This window comes from Bos javanicus, chromosome 14 (genome assembly GCF_032452875.1).
Source record: "Bos javanicus breed banteng chromosome 14, ARS-OSU_banteng_1.0, whole genome shotgun sequence".
NCBI lineage: Eukaryota > Metazoa > Chordata > Mammalia > Artiodactyla > Bovidae > Bos > Bos javanicus.
The window spans coordinates 55,853,600-55,873,422 of record NC_083881.1 but is presented as its reverse complement, the minus strand read 5'-3'; the positions used below and the strand labels follow the sequence as shown (position 1 = coordinate 55,873,422).

General features: G+C 39.8%; 1 long non-coding RNA gene across 3 annotated transcripts in view; it reads left to right on the top strand.

Moving 5' to 3' along the window:
• LOC133260621 (uncharacterized) overlaps positions 1-19,823 on the top strand; it is a 305,372-nt gene that overhangs the window by 74,119 nt on the left and 211,430 nt on the right. For all 3 annotated transcript variants that reach the window (XR_009740894.1, XR_009740893.1, XR_009740891.1), the window contains exon 2: positions 17,408-17,508. This is a non-coding gene — a long non-coding RNA (uncharacterized LOC133260621). The remainder of the gene's footprint in view (positions 1-17,407; positions 17,509-19,823) is intronic.

Below are 19,823 nucleotides of genomic sequence, written 5' to 3'. Positions count from 1 at the left end.
CCATAACGTTACAAAGAGTCAGACATGACTGAAGCGACTTAGCACGCACGCATGCTAGGATGATGCAGTCTGGAGGGAAGGGAATTCAATCTAATTTATCTTCTTTCCATCTCAGTGATTCCAAAAATAGTCACTCAAATCTTTATTTTCATAAAATTTTAAATACTCAAACACACTTTATAAATACTGACTATGAACATAAAAATTTTAATCTTCCAAAATAAGATGTTTTAAAATAAGGAAAATCAACATATATAATGCATTATGCATATCAGTAAGCTACAAGTGCTATGTTATAAAATATTCTAAAATATTTGGAAATGTAGTAGCTTAAATTTAATGTGAAAAAATTGATTTTTGGCTGAAGTCAGTTTCAAAACATCCTTGATATTTTAACCTTTTTCGAAACAAATGAATCATGTGCAATCTGACCAGATGACTTTTTTCCAGAAATGGCTCAAACTCTAGCCATGTTTCCACCATTACCTCTGGCAAGAGGGGATATTGACAAGTAATGACAGTTACTTTGACTTTGTATTTTTGCCACAAAATTCATCTTTCTGTGTTGATCAGCATTTTATTTTTACTTGGCCATGCTGCCAAATGTGGCTAATTGGCTTTGGAGCCATGGGATTGGATCAGCCTAGGTCTTCTTAGGACTATCCTATTTAATAAGACTCAAGTTTAAGGGTACATTCATATAGATGAGTTGTGACAAGCTACAGTGATCCAAGTTTTGACACTGTGTTTTTATTCTTTCTATCACCAGCTTGCAGTGGCACCAGAAATTCACCATAGCCTTGAAAGAGATCATAGTAGATAGTACCTTGACCGTGGCTACATGTATGTAGTTTTCAATAAGGAGGTCAGTTTTCATGCTGATCAGTTTTATCCTGTTTTCTCCAGTTTTCTCCTGGAGAGGATGTTCCCTAACAGCCACGTCTCTTTAACTGTAAAAACAAAGCACTGGACTATGCATCAATCCTTTACATTTTTCAAAGAAAGGCTGTATCTTAATCACACAGCAGAAATTCTTCTAGGATATTAAGTGAAGAGTACACAGACAACACGGAGAAGGCAATGGCACCCCACTCCAGTACTCTTGCCTGGAAAATCCCATGGACAGAGGAGCCTGGTGGGCTAAAGTCCATGGGGTCGCTAGGAGTCGGATACGACTGAGCAACTTCACTTTCACTTTTCACTTTCATGCACTGGAGAAGGAAATGGCAACCCACTCCAGTGTTCTTGCCTGGAGAATCCCAGGGACAGGGGAGCCTGGTGGGCTGCCGTCCCTGGGGTCGCAAGGAGTCGGACACAACTGAAGCGACTTAGCAGCAGCAACAGCAGCAGCACACAGATGACAAAAAGAATAGATTTCAACATAAAAATATACTGTTGTTGTTGTTCAGTTGCTCAATCTTGTCCAACTTTTTGCAACTCCATGGACTGCAGCACGCCAGGATTCCCTGTCCTTCATGATCTCTTGGAGTTTGCTCAAACTCGTAATTTTGGCTTTTAGGTAACTTAGTTTTATATTATAGCATATCAATTAAAACATCTGGAAAATGTCATTCTATGCTGCTGCTTCTGTTCATATTATTGTTGATGATGAATATCATTCCTATTCTTGTCAGATTCTCTTAAAAGAACACCACTGTTATTGTTAGCTCTTTCTATATTCCATGTAAGCCAGTCTATGGGATACTCCAAACAAAAGAGAACACACCCTCTCATGGAGAAATGGAAGGCTATATTCAAAGAAATGTGTTCTTAAGCCCAATGATAGACTGTGAAGAGGCTGGGACAAGACAAGGAGTAGGGGTAATGAAATACTCAAACATTTTGCCACTAATTGCAAAAACAAATGATGGAGACCTTGAATGCAAAAGACATTTCAAGGCAGTAAAAACTTGTTTAAAAAGTAAAAAATGATAGAGTCTGCATAAGTTAAAATCCCTAGCAGATCATGATACTGCAGCAATATTTCATGTGCAACTGAAGAAGGTGATTTAGACAAGGGCTTTCTAACAAATGTTTAAGATTTCTTTTTAAAGTAAACATATTTTAGAATTTGTATTTGCAGTGTTTTAAAATTAATTCAGTACCGTTTAACCCTTCACCTTAAACCTATATTTCCTATAGCACCTTGAGCATGCCAATCATTCTTTCGCCAATTACAATTCTTTTAGGAATACAACCCCTAAATTTAGAGAGATTCCTATAAAATTTATAGGAAAAAAAGAAATATTCAGAAATGTAAACACTGCTTATCTGTAAGTGGAGAGATCATAAAAGATCATAAGAGCTTATTTTTGTGTTCCTTTCTGTATATACCAATTTTTATAATGGGTACTTACTATTTTCATAAATAGAAAAAGTACTGCTTAAAAAGAACTAGAATGTTCTGGGAGACCAAGAGAAAGGATCACTTGGTGGTTGGTTGATTGAATTCTAACACTGTGGCTGGCTTAGTATTTAAACCCAATTATGTGTTCGTATGTTGAAACTCTTGGCTCATACTTTGTTAGTTTGTTTCAGGAACTTTTGTTGTCATTGGTCAGAGGGCATATACCTGGACTAGAATTGATCAGAAATAATTTTACTTGGTAGATAAGAAAAGGAAAATAGCTGAAATGACTAAAATGGTTTAGATTCTCTCACACATGCTGATTTCTTAGAGAAAGAGAGAGGATAATAGAACGGTAGCAAACGGACCTGCATAAACCAGGTGACTCGTCATTAACCCTTTGAAGACGTAAGCTTCCCAAATCTTCCCTCTACTATACTCTTACCACATTCATTCCCACCTCAATAAATGGCATCCATTCATTCAGAAATCTAGAAGTCATTCTTGAAAACTTCTTCCTCATTCCTTACAACAAAGTCGTCATCAGCCAACTGAAGAGTAAACAAAAAGTGATATATTTATATAATGAAATATTATTCAGCCAAAAAAGGAATAAAGTAATGATACATATTATAACATGGATGAATCTTGCAAGCATTATGCTAAGTAAAAGAAAATGGACACAAAAGGCCACATATTGTAAGATTCTCTGTACAGGAAATATCCAGAATAGGCAAAACTATAATGAGAAAAAGCAAATAATTGGTTGCCATGAGCTGAGGGGAGGAAAGGAAAGAAGAGTACATTAGTTTGCTAGGCCTGCATCACAAAGTATCACAGACGGGGTGGCTTAAACAACAGAATGTATTTTCTCATGATTCTTGAAGCTAGGCCTCTGAGACGAAGGTGTTAGCAGTGTTGATTTCTTCTGAGTCCTGTATCCTTGGCTTGAACGTGGATGCTTTTTCCCTCTGTCTTCATATGATCTCTCCTCTGCATGTCTATGTCCTAATCTATCCTTCTTAGAAAGACACCGGCCATATTGAAGTATGGCCTAACATATGACCTCATTTTACCTTAATTTCCTCTTTAAAGATTCTGTCTCCAAATACAGTCATCTTCTGAGGTACTTGGAGTTGGGATAACACAGGAATTTGGGGAGAGCATAATTCAGCCCATAACAAGGAATAACTGCTCAATGGGTGTAACTCTTTCTTTTAGAGTCATGAAAATATTCTGGAACTTCATGACAGTAATGGTTGCAAACATCGTGAATGTACTAAATGCAGCTTCCATGGTGGCTCAGATGGTAAAGCCTCTGCCTGCAATGCGGGAGACCATACTAAGTGCTACAGAATTGTACATTTAAAATGGTAAATTTTATGTTGTGCGTATCTTACCAGAGGAAAAAAATCACCATCTAGTCATACTGATTTTATCTCGTAAAACGCCTTAAATCAATGTACAATTGTCATCCTAATTCTACTATTCTAGCCCAAGAGTGAATGTGAAAGTTGCTTAGTCATGTCTGACTCTTTGAGACCTCATGGACTGTAGCCTGCCAGACTCCTCTGTGCATGGAATTCTCCAGGCCAGAATACTGGAGTGGGTAATCGCTCCCTTCTCCAGGGGATCCCCCCAACCCAAGGATCCAAGCCAGGTCTCTTGCATTGCAGGCGGACTCTTTATCATTTGAGTCATCAGGGAAGCCAAGCCACCATTATTTCTTGCATGATACATAACAATTTCTAACTACTGTTCTCCTTTCCACCTTTGTGTATGTGTATGTGTGTCAGTTGCTTAGTCGTGTCTGACTCTGCGACCCCATGGACTGTAGCCCACAAAGCTCCTCTGTCCATGGGATTCTCGAGGCAAGAATACTGGATTGGGTTGCCATTTCCTTCTTCAGGGGATCTTGACCCAGGGGTTGAACCTGGGTCTCCTGCATTGCAGGCAGTTTCTTTAGCATCTGAGCTTTAGGGAAGTCCAATTGCTCTGCTTCAATTTGTTCTCTGCCTTGAAGCCAGATTGGTCTTTACAAATGTGGATTAGATTATATCACTCCCCATATAAGCCTTTTAGTGGTTTATCATTTTATTTATAATCAAATCCCAAACTTCTGGTTGTGGCTACAGGCCCATCAAGCTCAGATCTTGGCCTGCTGCTGCTGCTGCTGCTAAGTCGCTTCAGTTGTGTCCAACTCTGTGTGACCCCATAGACACCTTAGTTTTCCTTCTCTCCTGCTGCTTAATTTGGTGTAGTCTCACTCTTAATCTTTGAGCAAGCCAGAATCATCCTCTTCTCCATGCTGTTGCATATGCTCTTCTCCTTACCCCTACTGCCCTCCCTTCGTTCTTTGCCTACCTTTGCCCACCATCATTCTCCTCTTAACTTAAATGTCATTTCTTCAGAGACACATTCTCTGATTTCTCCATCTAAATTATTCTCTTTTACTTTCTTAAACTTCATAGAACAATTATAATTTACTTATCTGTTTATCATGAATTATTGATCTGTTTTTTCCATCACTCTGAAGCCTTACGAAGGTAGGAACAATGTTTATTTGATTAACTGATATATTCTTAGCACAGTATAACATGTAATACATAGTGGGAATTAAATATTTTTATATAAAATATTATTTGAATAAATACAAATGCAGTAAGGCTGGAAGATTTCACAAGCTCTATCCATCCAGAGAGAATGTGACTTGTAATTAAATTTACCTCATTTTCCATAATATCAATGAAAAAGCTCTCATAAACTGAGAGAATCTCACAAAAAAATTTCACGGTGCTGTAGTGTGCTTTCAAAAACTTCCAGTAAAGCACACACTAAAGACCAACACCTGCTGAAATGGGAACAGGACTCAATAAAGAAAGAAGTGGACATTTATAAAATGTATAATAGATTTAATCAATAAAATGAGAACTTTTAAATTTTCTTTGGTAAATATATTGAAGGAAAAAAGAGAAAAGATAAAATAACTTGAAACAAGAAAAAATATAGCTAGGGATATGCATGTCAAGAAATCGTGAAATAATTCTATGAATAAATTCTATGAATTAAAAAAAATATAGGGACTTCCCTGGTGGTCCACTGGTTAAGAATCTGCCTTCCAGTGCAGGGAACACGGGTTTTATCTCTGGTCAGGGAGCTGAGATCCCACACACCTTGGGGCAACTAAGATCGCACCCTGCTACTACTGAGTCCTTGTGCTGCTAGGAAAGATTCCACATGTTGCAACAAAGATCCCATTTAGAAAGACAATAATTCACCAAAGAATTAATGCTTTTGAACTGTGATGTTGGAGAAGACTCTTGAGAGTCCCTTGGACTGCAAGGAGATCAGACCAGTCAATTCTAAAGGAAATCAGTCCTGAATATTCATTGGAAGGACTGATGCTAAAGCTGAAACTCCAGTACTTTGGCCACCTCATGTGAAGAGCTGACTCATTGGAAAAGACTCTGATGCTGGGAGGGATTGGGGGCAGGAGGAGAAGGGGACGACATGGCTGGATGGCATCATCGACTCGATGGACATGAGTTTGAGTGAACTCCGGGAGATGGTGATGGACAGGGAGGCCTGGTGTGCTGCGATCGATGGGGTCACAAAGAGTTGGACACTACTGAGCAACTGAACTGAATTGAACTGAATTCAAAATAAATGTATTCAACTTTTAAAGATAAGATAATTACTCCATTAAATAAACTTACCAAAGAATTAAAAATGTTGTCAAAAACTTTAAAATTCATTTAGTTAAGCTGTGTAACCCTGTTACAAAACCAGAAACAAATGAACAAAAACTGGGAAGAACTATAGATTAATCTCATTTACAAACATAAGGATGAACATCTCGAGTTACATATTCACAAATTATAACAAGTAACTTTTTCACAGAATAATATAATGACTAGGATTTATTCTAGAAGTGTAATAAGTTTCACATGGAAATATCTGCTTATAAAATTCAACTAGATAAACACATTCAGAGAATACTATATACCTATCTTATTATAAAAAAAGGTGTTTCCCATGAATAAATATCATTATTAATAAAATCAAACTAGGAATAAATAGGTTCCTCCCTAATTTAATTAAGAAAATTGGCACAAAAACTTGGCAAACATGATAATGGAGAAACATTAAAAAACTTCCCATTTAAGTCCTGACCAAAATAAGAATGCAAATAGGAAAAAGAGTACATCAAGGCTGTATATTGTCACCCTGCTTATTTAACTTATATGCAGAGTACATCATGAGAAATGCTGGGCTGGAAGAAGCACAAGCTGGAATCAAGATTGCCAGGAGAAATATCAATAACCTCAGATATGCAGATGACACCACCCTTATGGCAGAAAGTGAAGAGGAACTAAAGAGCCTCTTGATGAAAGTGAAAGAGGAGAGTGAAAAAGTTGGCTTAAACCTCAACATTCAGGAAACGAAGATCATAGCATCTGGTCCCATCACTTCATGGGAAATAGATGGGGGAACAGTGGAAACAGTGGCTGACTTTATTTTTCTGGGCTCCAAACTCACTGCAGATGGTGATTGCAGCCATGAAATTAAAAGACGCCCACTCCTTGGAAGGAAAATTATGACCAACTTGTATAGCATATTAAAAAGCAGAGACATTACTTTGCCAACAAAGGTCCATCTAGTCAAGGCTATGGTTTTTCCAGTGGTCATGTATGGACGTGAGAATTGGACTATAAAGAAAGCTGAGCACCAAAGAGTTGCTGCTTTTGAACTGTGGTGTTGAAGAAGACTTTTGAGAGTCCCTTGGACTGCAAGGAGATCCACCCAGTCCCTCCTAAAGGAGATCAGTCCTGGGTGTTCATTGGAAGGACTGATGTTGAAGCTGAAACTCCAATACTTTGGCTACCTGATGCGAAGAGCTGACTCACTGGAAAAGACCCTGATTCTGGGAAATATTGAGGGCAGGAGGAGAAGGGAACAACAGAGGATGAGATGGTTGGATGGCATCACTGACTTGATGGACAGGGGTTTGGGTGGATTCTGGGAGTTGGTGATGGACAGGGAGGCCTGGCGTGCTGTGGTTCATGGGGTCGCAAAGAGTTGGACACAACTGAGCAACTGAACTGAACCGAAATGAATACCATCATAGCTACTAAAACTGAAACTCTACCAATCCAACAAAGCAATAAAGGAAAATAGAAATTTGGAATAACAAACTCAAACTTTTATTATTTGCATATAATAGAATTATTATATGCCTGAGAGAGGGAAGGTAAAACAGGTTTATACGATGTCAACATACAAAAATCAATCACTTTACAAGTAAATAGGTAGACAAATAGATTTAAGGGATTGGATTCAATAGACAGAGTGCCTGAAGAACTATGGATGGAGGTCTATGACATTGTACAGGAGGCAGTGATCAAAACCATCCCCAAGAAAAAGAAATCCAAAAAGGCAAAATGGTTGTCTGAGAAGGCTTTACAAATAACTGAGAAAAGAAGAGAAGTGAAAGGCAAAGGAGAAAAGAAAAATACCCATCTGAGTACAGAGTTCCAAAGAATAGCAAGGAGAGATAAGAAAGGCTTCCTTGGTGATCAATGCAAAGAAATCGAGGAAAACAATAGAATGGGAAAGACTTCCCTTGTAGCTCAGAGGTTAAAGCGTCTGCCCGCAATGCGGGAGACCTGGGTTCGATTCCTGGGTCAGGAAGATACCCTGGAGAAGGAAATGGCAACCCACTCCAGTATTCCTGCCTGGAGAATCCCAGACATGACTGAGCTACTTCACTCACTCACTCAGTCAGAGATCTCAAGAAAATTAGTTATACTAAGGGAACAGCTCATGCAAATGTGGTCACAACAAAGGACAGAAACGGTATGAACCTAACAAAGCAGAAGATATTAAGAGGTGGTACAATACACAGAAGTATACAAAAAAGATCTTATGACCCAGATAATCACGATAGTGTGATCACTTATCTAGAGCCAGGCATCCTGGAATGAAAGGTCAAGGGGACCTTAGGAAGCATCACTATGAACAAAGCTAGTGGAGGTGATGGAATTCCAGATGAGCTATTTCAAATCCTAAAAGATGATACTGTTAAAAGTGCTGCACTCAATATCCCAGCAAATTTGGAAAGCTCAGCAGTGGCCATAGGACTGGAAAAGGTCAGTTTTCATTTCAATTCCAAAGAAAGGCAATGCCAAAGAATGTTCAAACTACCACACAATTGCACTCATCTCACACGCTAGCAAAGTAATGCTCAAAGTTCTCCAAGCCAGACTTCAACAGTACATGAACTGAGAACTTCCAGATGTTCAAGCTGGATTTAGAAAAGGTAGAGGGACCAGAGATCAAATTGCCAACATACATTGGATCATAGAAAAAGCAAGAATGTTCCAAAAAAACATCTACTTCTGCTTTATTGATATTCCAAAGCCTTTGATGTGTGGATCACAACAAATTGGAAAATTCCTCAAAAGATAGGAATACCAGACCACCTTACCTGCCTCCTGAGAAATCTGTGTGCAGGTCAAGTGCCTCCTGAGAAATCTGTATGCAGGTCAAGAAGCAACAGAACCGGACATGGAACAATGAACTGGTTCCAAATTGGGAAAGGACTATGTCAAGGCTGTATATTGTTACCCTGCTTATTTAACATCTATGCAGAGTGCATCATGAAAGATGCTGGGCTAGATGAAGCACAACTGAAATCAAGATTGCCGGGAGAAATATCAGTAACCTCAGATATGCAGATGACACCACCCTTATGGCAGAAAGCAAAGAGGAACTAAAGAGCCTCTTGATGAAAGTGAAAGAGGAGAGTGAAAAAGTTGGTTTAAAAGTCAACATTCAGAATACTAAGATCATGGCATCTGGTCCCATCACCTCATGGCAAATATATGGGGAAACAATGAAAATAATGAGAGTTTATTTTCTTGGGCTCCAAAATCACTGCAGATGATGACTGCAGCCATGAAATTAAAAGGCACTTGCTCCATGGAAGAAAAGCTAGATACTAATCTAGATAGCATATTAAAAATCAGAGATATTATGTTGCCAACAAAGGTCCATCTAGTCAAAGCTATGGATTTTCTAGTAGTCATGTATGGATGTGAGAGTTGGACCATAAAGAAAGCTGAGTGCTGAAAAATTGATGCTTTTGAACTGTGGTTTTGGAGAAGACTCTTGAGAGTCCCTTGGACTGCAAGGAGATCAAACCAGTAAATCCCAAAGAAAATGAAACCTGAATATTCTATGGAAAGACTGATGCTGAAGCTGAAGCTACAATACTTTGCTCACCCAATGTGAAGAGCTGACTCATTAGAGAAGACCCTGATGCTGGGAAAGATTGAAGGCAGGAAGAGAAGGGGACGACAGAAGATGAGATGGTTGGATGGTATCACTGACTTAATGGACATGATTTTGATCAAGCTCTGGGAGTTGGTGATGGACAGGGAAGCCTGGCGGGCTGCATTACAAGGTAATGCAGAGTCAGACACGACTGAACAACTGAACTGATCTGAGGGGATTATTTTGGCATTGTGTAGCTGAGGTGATCTATGAATGACATTAAATCCCAAAATCATTTTTAAAAAGTAACAATTTTCTAAATAAAAATTAACTATTTATGCACAATGTATGATGCAGCAGCAAAGTTAAAAGGCAATTAACAGATTGGAAAAAATATTTGCAACAAATATGACAGAGATAGAGAACCATCTAAGAGTTCTTACAGTTCAATAAGGAAAAGCAAATAACCTAAAAACAAAAATAAACAATAGTTATAACCTGGTAGTTCTTAGAAAAAATAAAAATGGCCAGCATACATCTGAAAATATGCCTAAATTTACCAGTATTCAGGAAAAGTTAAAGCATCAATTTTTCCCCATCAGATTAGCAAAACTTTAAAAACCAATGATAGCCAATGCTGACTAATATGCAAATTGGTGTTCTCATGAATTGCTGGTTTGTATATAACTTGGTTCAACCTTTCTGAGATCAACTTGATAACATTTTTAAACTTATGATTTAACATATTCTTTAACCAGCAATTATGTCTTAAAAATCCATGTTTGATGTCCTTGTCCCTTCCTGCAATAATGCCATTGCTAGATCCCCACACTTTGTGTGTGAGATAATCACTCATATACTCAGTTCAATTAGGTATGTTCCCAAGGTCACAAGTCAGTTTCTCTCCACGTGTTCAGTCACAGTTTCTCAAGCATATTCCCAGGTGGCTGGCTTAAAGAGGCTGCCAGTCTCAGCCCTATTCTGTGACAGACTTGATACCCTCTCCCCACAACCATTTTCAGTTCAGTTCAGTTGCTCAGTCGTGTCTGACTCATTGTGACCCCATGGACTTCAGCACACCAGCTTCCCTGTCCATCACCAACTCCCGGAGTTTGTTCAAACCCATGTCCATCAAATCTGTGATGCCATCCAACCATCTCATCCTCCATCTTCCCCTTCTCTTCCTGCCTTAAATCTTTCCCAGCATCAGGGTCTTTTCCAATGAGTCAGTTCTTCACATTAGGTGGCCAAAGTATTGGAGTTTCAGCTTTAGCATCAGTCCTTCCAGTGAATATTCAGGACTGATTTCCTTTAGGATTGACTGGTTGGATCTCCTTGCAGTCCAAGGGATTCTCAAGAGTCTTCTCCAACACCACAGTTCAAAAGCATCAATTCTTTGGTGCTCAGCCTTATTTATGGTCCAACTCTCACATCCATACATAACTACTAGAAAAACCATAGCTTTGACTAGATGGACCTTTGTTGGAAAAGTAATGTCTGTGCTTTTTAACATGCTTTCTAGGTTTGCATAGCTTTTATTCCAAGGAGCAAGCATCTTTTAATTTCATGGCTGTAGTCACCATCTGCGGTGATTTTGAAGCCCTCCAAAATAGTCTCTCACTGTTTCCATTGTTTCTGCATCTATATGCTATGAAGTGATGGGACCAGATGATATGATCTTATTTCTGAATGTTGAGCTTTGAGACAACTTTTTCACTCTCATCTTTCACTTTCATCAATAGGTTCTTTAGTTCTTCTTTGCTTTCTGCCATAAGGGTGGTATCATTTGCATATCTGAGGTTATTGATATTTTTACTGGCAACCTTGATTCCAGCTTGTGCTTCATTCATTCACATAACATACTCTGCATAGAAGTTAAACAAGCAGGGTGACAACATACAAACTTGACGTACTCCTTTCCCAATTTGGAACTAGGCTGTTGTTCCATGTCCGATTCTAATTGTTGCTTCTTGACCTGCATACGGATTTCTCAGGAGGCAGGTAAGGTGGTCTGGTATTCCCATCTCTTTAAGAATTTTCCACAGTTTGTTGTCATCCCCACAGTCACAGGCTTTGGCATAGTCAGTGCAGTAGAAGTAGATGTTTTTCTGGAACTCTCTTGCTTTTTATATGAACCAATGTATGTTGGCAATTTTATCTCTGGTTCCTCTGCATTTTCTAAATCCAGCTTGAAAATCTGGAATTTCTCAATTCATGTACTGTAGAAGCCTGACTTGGAGAATTTTGAGCATTACTTTGCTAGTGTGTGAGATGAGTGCAATTGTGCCATACTTTGAACATTCTTTGGCATCGCCTTTCTTTGGGATTGGAATGAAAACTGACCTTTTCCAGTCCTGTGGCCACTGCTGAGTTTTCCAGATTTGCTGGCATATTGAGTGCAGCACTTAAACAGTATCATCTTTTAGGATTTTAAATAGCTCAACTGGAATTCCATCACCTCCACTAGCTTTGTTCATAGTAATGCTTCCTAAGGCCCACTTGACTTCACATTACAGGATGTCTGGCTCTAGGTGAGTGATCACACCATCATCATTATCTAGATCATAATGATCTTTTTTGTATAATTCTTCTGTGTATTCTTGCCATCTCTTCTTAATATCTTCTGCTTCTTTTAGGTCCATACCATTTCTGTCCTTTTTTCATCTTTGTATGAGATGTTCCCTTGGAATCACTAATTTTCTTGCAAAGATCTCTAGTCTTTCCCATTCTGTTGTTTTCCTCTATTTCTTTGCATTGATCACTGAGGAAGGCTTTCTTATCCCTCCTTGCTATTCTTAGGAACTCTAAGTTCTTAGAAACTCTACTGCATTCATATGGGTATGTCTTTCCTTTTCTCCTTTGCCTTTTACTTCTCTTCTATTCACAGCTGTTTTCAAGGCCTCCTCAGACAACCATTTTGCCTTTTTGGATTTCTTTTTCTTGGGGATGGTCTTGATCTTTGCCTCCTGTATAATTTCATGAACCTCTGTCCATAGTTCTTCAGGCACTCTTTCAGATCTAATCCTTTGAATCTATTTGTCACTTCCACTGTATAATCATAAAGGATTTGATTTAGGTCATACCTGAATGGCCTAGTGGTTTTCCCTACTTTCTTCAATTTAAGTCTCAATTTGGCCATAAGGAGTTCATGATCTGAGCCACAGTCAGCTTCCAGTCTTGTTTTTGCTGGCTGTATAGAGCTTCTCCATCTTTGGCTGTAAAGAGTATAATCAGTCTGATTTTGGTGTTAACCATCTAGTGATGTCCATGTGTAGAGTCTTCTCTTGTGTTGTTGGAAGAGAGTGTTTGCTATGACCAGTGCTTCTCTTGGCAAAACTCTGTTAGCCTTTTCCCTGTTTCATTTTGTACTCCAAGGCCAAATTTGCCTGTTACTCCAGGTATCTCTTGACTTCCTTCTTTTGCATTCCAGTCCCCTATAATGAAAACAACATCTTTTGGGGGTGTTAGTTCTAGAAGGTCTTGTAGGTCTTCATAGAACCATTCAACTTCAGCTTCTTCAGCATTACTGGTTGGGGCATAAACTTAGATTACTGTGATATTGAGTGGTTTGCCTTGGAAGTGAATAGAGATCATTCTGTTGTTTTGGAGATTGCACACAAGTACTGCATTTCAGACTCGTTTGTTGACTATGAGGGCTACTCCACTTCTTCTAAGGGATTCTTGCCCACAGTAGTAGATATAATGGTCATCTGAGTTAAATTCACCCATTCCAGTCCATTTTAGTTCACTGATTCCTAAAATGGCAGTGTTCACTCTTGCCGTCTCCTGTTTGACCACTTCCAATGTGCCTTGATTCATGGGCCTACATTCCAGGTTCCTATGCAATACTGTTCTTTACAGCATTGGACTTTACTTCCATCACTAGTCACATCCACAACTGGGCATTGTTTTCACTTGGCTCCATCTCTTCATTCTTTCTAGAGTTATTTCTCCACTCTTCTCCAGTAGCATGTTGGGCACCTACCAACCTGGGGAGTTCATCTTTCTGTGTCCTATCTTTTTGCCTTTTCATACTGTTCATGGGGTTCTCAAGGCAAGAATACTGAAGTGGTTTGCCATTCCCTTCTCCAGTGGACACATTTTGTCAGAACTCTCCACCATGACCTGTCCATCTTGGGTGGCTCTACATGGCATGGCTCCCAGTTTCATTGAGTTAGGTAAGGCTGTGGTCCATGTGATCAGTTTTGATTAGTTTTCTGTGCTTGTGGTTTTCATTTTGTCACTGTCTGATTGGTAAGGATAAGAGGCTTATGGAAGCTTCCTGATGGGAGAGACTGACTGTGGGTGAAACTAGGTCTTTTCTGATAGGCAAGGCCATTCTCAGTAAATCTTTAATCCAATTTTCTGTTGATGCACAAGTTTGTGTTCCCTCCCTGTTGTTTGACCTGAGACCAAACTATGGTGGAGGTAATGAAGATAATGGTGACCTCCTTCAAAAGGCCCCATGCATGCACTGCTGCACTCAGTGCTCTGACCCTGTAGCAAGCCACTGCTGACCCATGCCTCTGCCAGGGACTCCTGGACACTCATGGACAAGTCTGGATCAGTCTCTTGTGGGGGTCACTGCTCCTTTCTCCTGGGTCCTGGTCCGCTCAAGGTTTGTTTGTGCCCTCCAAGAGTCTGTTTCCCCAGTCCTGTGTAATTTCTGTAATCAATTCCCACTGGTCTCCAAAGTTAAATTCCCTGGGGGTTCTCAGTCCCTTTGCCAGATACTCAGGTTGGGAAATCTGTTGTGTGTCCTAGCACTTTCTTAACAGTGTGAAAATTTATTTGGTATAAAATTGTTCTGCAGTTTGTGGGTTGTGTGCTTAGCGGCTCTATGGTGGGGTTAATGGTGACTTTCTCCAAGAGGGCTTATGCCACACACAGGATTGCTGCACCCAGAGCCCCTGCCCCTGCAGCAGGTTACCTGAGCCATACTCCTATAGGAGATACTCAAACACTCAAAGGCAGGTCTGGCTCAGTCTCTGTAGGGTCTCCTGATGCACACAAGGTTTTGTTTGAGCCCTCCGAGTGTCTCTGGCAGGTATGGGCTTTGATTCTAAACGTAATTTTGCACCTCCTACCATCTTGCTGGGGCTTCTCCTTTGCCCTTGGACGTGGGGTATCTTTTTTTGGTGGGATCCAACTTTTCCTGCCAATGGTTGTTCAGAAGCAAGTTGTAATTTTGGAGTTCTTGCAGGAGAAGAGCGCATGTCCTTCTACTCCACCATTTTGAAGAAAAAGGGGCTTCCCTTGTCGCTCAGCTGGTAAAGAATACATCTGCAATGTGGGAGACCTGGATTTGATCCCTGGGTTGAGAAGATCCCATGGAGAAGGGAAAGGCTACCCACCCCAGTATTCTGGCCTGGAGAATTCCATGGACTGTGCAACAGAGTCCAGGTCACAAAGAGTCAGACACAACTGAGAGGCATTCACTTTCACAACCATCTTGGCAAAAGGCAAATAACTCAATTGCCTTCTGTGTTCCAGCAAGTTAGAGAAATGAGTGAAGCAGGAAGAGTAATAATATATACGTGAGTGGTAGGCTTTTGAGAAAACTGCAGAACATGTGCACTGGCCAATGTAATTCATATTTATATGTGAAATATTCTGTTAAACAGTTCACTAAGTTTTATTGGTTCTCTACCTTGAAACAAAGAAAATAGCTTAGCTCATAAGAAATTTATTGATAAGCCTCTAATCTAGCCTTGGCCACCAGTCCAGTATTATCCACATTTGTGGTTAGTTTCCCAATGGTAGCTCCTGGTGTCCTAACCTGCCCACGCATCTTCAGTAGGACCATCACAATCCATCAGAGGCTCTAGAAATATTCCTCCAAAAGCAAAGAGTCTGATTACAGTCACTGAAAAGGCCTCCTCCGTTCCACTGTAGATACACACCTCTTCCCTAGTGACAAGTTCTGCATACCAAAGGGATAGAATGGTGGTGAATACCTTTAGTTAAGCAACTTAAAGATCCTGGCACTCTTCTCTTAGACAAGAGTGCCTGTTCATTTTTCACCACAAAGTCACTCAAGTGATGCTTACCAGAACAATGAAAATCTGTGCTCTCTGTCTCTCTCCCTCCAGAAAGAGATGCATCTGGTATATCATACACTGAAAAACTCAAATGAGTTCTGTCTACTAATCCCCCAAACACATGATGACTATTGGAAAAACTATTCATTTAAAGAAATGTGGAAATATATAGCAAACACAAAATGTGTTCTGCTTTCTTTTAGAGAAAGAGTTAAGAGACAATCACCTTCAACTTAAAGAAGAAGGTTACTTTATCCAGTTGAGAGAGTAGACACTGTTTTCACAGAGTAATGAACCACATTTTTTCTGCCACACAGAATTCTGATGCTGTCGAGTATGATATGACAGATGATCTTATTTAAAATTATATTTTACAAAGCAAAATAGATATAGCTCAGTAACTCTGCATCTAATTGACTTAATTGCCTCATTCATCACATAACTTAAGTGAGCTGATGTTTTCTACCCTGCTTCACCCATGTAATTCTTGTAATATAAGGGCTGAGACATGGTGCCAGGCATGAGCGAGAAATCGTCTCTCCTGAGAAAAGATATCATTGGAGTGATGTTGGCTTTGGGTTCCAGTTTATTGAAAAATCAATGTCCATTTGTGCGACCAACACATATGGCTTTCTTCCAGCCTGATGATGGCTTTGGGAGGCTGGCTATCACCTAATGAAGTCAGATCAGCTTACCCAGCACCCGAGTTACAATTGGCAAAGTGACTTTGTCATTAAAACCCAGTTTATCATTCCTGTTGGTGTTTTTCTTCCCATTTCAAACCCTCCTATCCATTTCTCCTGAACCCACAGTATTGTTTTTCTCTCTGTAGATAACAGACCAATAGCTCCAAATTTTAACATTTCAAGGGGATTCAGTATGATGTTTGGTGCTCATAGGATGAACAACTTTCCCACATGTCTGTGTCTTTCATTAGAGGCAGGAAAATACACTTATAAATACATATACAGTCCTACTTAGTCATGACTCAAAATAGACATTTTTATAAGTCAGAGCCAGCCTTGTAACAGGCTCCATTGAAATTTGTCAGCTTAGCTGTCGTGAGTAAATCCACAAGGTTAGTTTTGTCTAATGTGTTGGTATGTTCCAATAAACAGAGTCCAACTGACATTTTACAAAGGCTTTAAAAAATTAATTACCAGTAAAGTAATACCATCTCCCCATTTATTAAATGAAGTGGCAATCTAAATTGCAAATGTTGTTTTTTACCCCCCAGTGTCCTCTTTCTCTGGAGAATACCCCTAGAGTGATAGTCACTGGCAACAGAAGCTCTGGCAAAGCAGTGGGGTTTTTTCTCCCTGAAATCTGCCAAGAGTAACAAATAATTCTGTTAGGAAGTGCTAGCTTAGCCACTAATCATGGTGACGTGGTTCTTACTTGAGTGGATCGTGTGAAGACATCCCTTTCTATTAGTTTGAAAGGTTTTGATTACAGGTAACACAAACTAACTGGCTAGTGTTAGGAAAAAGGGAGAAAAAAGTATATAAATTTGCAAGGATACCAAGGATGTCACAGAAGCAACGTGAGGATAGGGAACCAGGCATAGAGACTGGGTATGAATGAAGGCACTTCTGTTCTTTTATGCCAAGAGGGAGGAAGCCAGGGTCTTTTAACCAAGCAGGATGGTCTAGAGCTGCTGCTGCATGTAGGACATCACTGATGCTGCTGTTGCTGCTATGAATGAATCTTAATGGTCACTTTGGTTTTGTGTCCCTCACTACAGAGTCACTGTCCCGTGTTGGAGCTTCTGGTTGATTGAGACTGGGACACTTGCGCCTGTTCTGTCAGATGCCACTCCAAAGAAAAAAGAAAGATCATCAGATGGTACTCCAATGATCTCTGGTTTCTTGCTAGAAAAGGGTGTTGATGGGGAACTGCCCTATATGATAAAAGTCCTCTACACTCAGAAGACGAGCACCTGAACTAGAAGACGTGGATGAAACCTGCCAACCTTCCAGCATATGCTTAGAACCCTTAGAACTTGGGGTCAAAATAAGATGATAGAAACAGAGTATATGGTCATTTGTGCTTGGTATTTCTAAAAAACTGAAATATGAAATAAGTACCTAAAGTTTGCAATGATTACAGCAGGTCTGAATGGGTAAGTGTTATAAACTGGAGAAGTGATCCATGGCATGGACATTTCAAGGTCATGGAAATATTGACCAATGAGGAAATATAGTCTACTGAGAGTCATGTAAAAAAATCATGTAAAAAAAGAGGCATGTAAATGATTCCTGTAGGAAACATAGGAAATAGGGGGAAAATTGGTTAGGAAGTAGAGTCTCCAATAAAAATCTCAAAGTTAGGATGAAATATAAATTCTCTCCTTCTTGAAACACTCTTGCCTTAGCCAACTTGGGCTCTATAACAAAATGCCATAGATTAATTGGTTTAAACAACAGAAATGTATTTTCCTACAGTTCTGGAAGCTGAAAGTCCAAGATTAAGTTGCTGATAGTTTTCATTCCTGATGAGAACACTCTTTCTGGCTTTTAGAGGTTCATCATCTCACTGTCATAATCATCAGATTGTCAGTACCAAAATCAGATTGATTATATTCTTTGCAGCCAAAGATGAAGATGCAATCAGCAAAAATAACACCTGGAGCTGACTATGGCTCAGATCATGATCACCTTACTGCAAAATTCAGGCTGAAATTGAAGAAAATATGGAAAACCATTAGGCCACTAAGGTATGACCTAAATCATATCTGTTATGATTACACAGTAAAGGAAAGGAATAGATTCAAGAGACTAGATCTCTTGACTAGTATATCTGGTAGTCTTGTAGATTGCCTGAAGAACTGTGGACAGAGGCATGTAACATTGTACAGGAGGTGATGAAAAAAAATATCCCAAGAAAAAAAAAATGCAAGAGGGCAAAGTGGTTGTCTGAGGAAGCCTTACAAGTAGCTAAGAAAAGAAGAGAGGTGAAAGGGAAAGATATACCCAGCTGAATGCAGTGTTCCAGAGAACTGCAAGGAGACTTAAGAAAGCCTTCTTAAGTGAACAATGCAAAGAAAAGGAGGAAAGCAGTAGAATGGAAAAGACTGGAGATCTCTTCAAGAAAATTGGAGATACCAAAGGAACATTTCATGCAAATACAGGCACAATAAAGGACAAAAATGGCAAGGATCTAACCGAAGCAGAAGAGATTAAGAAGAGGTGGCAAGAATACACAAAAGAACTATACAAAAAGGTCTGATGACCCAGATAAAACATGATTGTGTGGTCACTCACCTAGAGCCATGCATCTTGGACTGTAAAGTGAAGTGGGCCTTAGGAAAGCATTACTATGTACAAAGCTAGTGGAGGTGACAGAAGTCCAGTGGAGCTATTGTGCTGTGCTTAGTCACTCAGTCCTGTCCAACTCTTTGTGTCCCCATAGACCATAGCCCTCCAGACTCCTGTCTCCATGGGGATTCTCCAGGCAAGAATACAGAAGTGGGTTGCCATGCCCTCCTCCAGGGAATCTGCCCAACCCAGGGATCAAACCCAGGTTTCTCACCTTGCAGGTGGATTCTTTACCAGCTGAGCCACCAGGGAAACCCAAGAATACTGGAGTGGGTAGTATATCCCTTCTCCAGGGGATCTTCCCAACCCAGGAATCAAACCAGGGTCTGTTGTATTGCAGGCAGGTTCTTTACCAGCTGAGTTACCAGGGAAGCCCCCAGTGGAGCTATTTTAAATCCTAAATGGTGATGCTGTTAAAGTGCTGCCCTTAATATGTTAGCAAATTTGTTAAGCTCAGCAGTGGCCACAGGACTGGAAAAGGTCAGTTTTCATCCCAATCCTAAAGAAGGGCAATGCAAAAGAATGTTCAAACATACAATTGCATATGCCAAAGAATGTTTGAACTACATAGTTCATAAGCTAGCAAGGTATTATTCAAAATCCTTCAAGCTAGGTTTTAGCAGTATGTGAACCGAGAACTTGCAGATGTACAAGCTGGGTTTAGAAAAGGCAGAGGAACCAGAGATCAAATTGCCAACATTCATTAGATCATAGAGAAAGCAAAGGAATTCCAGAAAAACATCTGCCTCTGCGTCATTGACTATATTGAAACCTATGACTGTGTGGATCACAGCAAACTGTGGGAAATTCTTGAAGAGATGGGAATACCAGAACACCTTACTG